This window comes from Saccopteryx leptura, chromosome 2 (genome assembly GCF_036850995.1).
Source record: "Saccopteryx leptura isolate mSacLep1 chromosome 2, mSacLep1_pri_phased_curated, whole genome shotgun sequence".
Classification (NCBI taxonomy): domain Eukaryota; kingdom Metazoa; phylum Chordata; class Mammalia; order Chiroptera; family Emballonuridae; genus Saccopteryx; species Saccopteryx leptura.
In genome coordinates this window covers 229,377,466-229,380,746 of record NC_089504.1, presented here as the reverse complement: position 1 = coordinate 229,380,746, position 3,281 = coordinate 229,377,466, and the positions used below count along the sequence as shown (strand labels likewise).

At 34.7% G+C, this 3,281-nt stretch overlaps 1 non-coding gene across 1 annotated transcript; it reads left to right on the top strand.

The window, feature by feature from the left end:
- Positions 1-2,718: 2,718 nt before the first annotated feature.
- LOC136396097 (small nucleolar RNA SNORA42/SNORA80 family) lies at positions 2,719-2,855 on the top strand. The gene has a single exon (XR_010749518.1). It is a non-coding gene; the product is annotated as a small nucleolar RNA SNORA42/SNORA80 family (small nucleolar RNA).
- Positions 2,856-3,281: the final 426 nt, after the last annotated feature.

Genomic DNA, 3,281 nt, shown 5'->3' with positions numbered 1-3,281 from the left:
TCCTATTTTTAACATCCTGCTTGACATTAGCGTAGAGCCCCAAACCTGGTTCTGCGCAACTCTATTTGATACTGCTTTTGAAAAATTGTTCCTAGCTAAAAATCTTTGGGAAGCAGTGTGAATTTTAGGAGCTATATGGCCGTTTGTTGCAATTCAACTTTATGCATCCCAGGGAGTCGTGCTGTTTCAATCATAGCACTCTTATTAGCTAAATAATTTGACTTACACTTTTTACAAAGGTGCAAAGCTTATCTATTAAGGAAGCAAACCGAAGTTCACAGTCAAAATAAGTGTTTGCTTTTTTATAGGAGCTAGATAAAAACTAATAAAATTTGTTCTGGGTGTTAAGATAGTTGGCTAGATTAAAACATGAGGGTAATATCTTTGAGTATACTCCTAAAAGCTCATGGCTAGTAAGATACAGGAAAGGAGCAACAAAGTATTATTTTAATAACCATGCCCAGAGAGAGGTGCTTGGATGTCATGGTACTCATCTGTCTCCTACCTCTACCTTGATAAACTATTGAGAGAAGGCCTCATGGGAGTTCACTATTAAGATGATTGCACTGTACTGCTCCCTTGCAGAACCTAGCCCTGCAGAATGATGGAGCTGCATAATTGAATCTTTGAATTGCAAATTTGAGAGCTACAGAGTCCAGGTACCATGATGTAACTTTTGACTATATTAGGATCCTGGGCATCTGTGCAGTGTAAATACAGATTTTCCCCAGTGAGACAGTGAGTGATTGGGTTTGCAGGGATTTGGGAGACAGTAGATCTAGGCTGTGTAGCTGGTGGTCACTATATGCTTGGTATTGGTCTAGCAGCAGCTGCAGCCTCTAGGGATCATCATGAGGCCTAGGAAAATGTCCTAGTACCAATGTTGATATTCTGTAGCAGGGGTCAGCAAACTGTCAAAGGCAAGATAGTAAACATTTTAGGTTTTTTGTGTCAAGAGGCAAGTCAGGATATTCTATAGGTACTTGTGTAAGTAACCATTAACAATATAACCATTTCAACATGTATAAAGGTGTATAAACTCTGTATGAACCATTCTTAGTAGCCAGGACAAAAATAGCAGGTCTGATTTGCTCTACAGGCATAGTATACTTATTCCTATAGGATTCAAGTATTTTGTGCTGTGTCTACATTATTTCTAGTAATTCAGGCTAGCATCCAAAATATGGCTTGGTCAGATATATTGGAACACCAGTATTCTCAGAGCTCTGTTTATTTAGACTTGTAGAACTCTAGCTGATCAGACAGATTAAAATTTTGATTAGGTTGATTTTTCCCTGCACTAATAAAGACAAAATTGCATCTATTAAACAAAGTCAGGTCATCAACAAATGGCATTTATTGAAACTGTTCTGGAAATGTCAGAAGTCCCACTCGAGACAAAGAATCATTACAGCAAATAGTTTCTGATATTTTACAGTTCTCTGCTTCAGAAAGAACCCAATCTAGCTGAACAAGTTAAATTATTCAGGAAAATACACTATTAATTGAAAAGAAAATATAAAAGCATAGTTCAGGGATAAATTTTGTCTTGCAGTTAGAGGCTCTATAATAATTGCCTGGTCAGTACGAAGCCTTTGAGAATTTCTTTTATATAATTTGTTGAAAAACTTCCAACAGATGGGATAAAGGCCTTATCTAGTAATTGAAAGAGTTGTTAACCCCCAAAGGACTAGGTCATTCAGTCAGACAAAACCATTCTTTTGAGGCCCTGCATAATTGCTTCTCTGGATGGTCAATAATCACCAGGCCATGTGGGTGCTTTTAATGTCAGGCTAATTCTGGAAAGAGTTCAGTAAGTTTAGTCAATTTTAATTGGGTTAAATTTTCCACTATGTATGTATCTCTTGTCAAAATGTCATCCTTATTGGGAAATAAGGCTGTAGTCATCAGTCTTATCTGCCTTACAGAATTTGAGTTGTTGCCCGCATTGGGTTTGTCACCTACATGGGATGGTGTTGCTCTTGATGTCCTGAGCAATGATTCCCAATATCAAGATATTTCTCCATTAGTTTTGTTTATGTATGCTCCTTTATGGATGTAGTACATGTCTAGCATTTCTGTTGTGGGAGATATATAACTAGTATTTTAAACTTTAAATTTTTTTTGTATGGCAGAAAGTAATATAAAATTTAGTTATAGACAAGCAGTACAAAAATTTGGAAAGTTTTCAACAGAAAAACTTGAAAATTTTTTTATATCCTACATCAGAATTCTGATTTTGAGAAGTAATAGAAAAGTTCTAGTTTACTGAGTTGTTTAGTAAGCATGTTTCAGCATATTAATTTGATTTAAATATATAATTAGTATTTCTTGTCAGATTATTTTAGTAAGAGTTTAAGAAACTGATGTAAGGTTAAAGTCCTTTGAAATAATTGCCTCCAAAAATACACATTTTTATTTATGAAAATAAATGAAAAAGCCTTTCTCAATAGTTGACAAGTAATAAATTCACAGTGTTTTATAACAATGTTCCCTAGGTTAACTGTTATATTGTATCAATTCTTGAGGCACATTTTATTTTTTTCACTTTTTAACTTCTTTGGAATTGGGATACATACATCCTCTCAGGCAGTGATAGCATGTGATGGTATAATTGGAAGTATAGAATTGTACAAATGATAGTGCTTCTTGAAATATATGGTGTCATAGATTCAATAAAACAAACAGCTTCTGAATTACTCTGGAAAGAAGTAGCAAGCATGGTAATGGATTTATGGTGGGCCCTTGTCTGTGGGCCTCTCATAGTATACCCATGCCAGAGTAAACTACAGCCTTGAACCACTGCCTAGCTGCCTTACCTGTGGGCTGTGAGCACTGAAGGGGGTTGTACAGTGTAAAAAAAAAAGTAGCAAGTAGAAACAAATCATAAATAAGAACAGTTATCATTTGGGGATGTAGAACTCAACTAACAATACTCTGAATAAATTCATTCTTAACATCAGTATTCATTGGTTGCCTATATTATAGATTAAGCTAGAAAATTAAATTCTAAAAAAGGTATATTATGCCATCATTGATTTCTAAGAAATTACAGTATGTTCTGGATGACTAAGGATAAAAATATGCAGAAATGAAACATGCATTATCTAGTTATTATATTTTTAAAAATGTGTGTGTGTGTGTAGATTAGCTGTTGTAAATCAGCTGAGTCATTTGAAATCTTAATATGGTGATCACACCTAACATTCAATGCTTACTATATAGACTGTAGGAACTATGTACTATAAGGCTATAAGGCATAAATTACAAAAGAGCCTGAA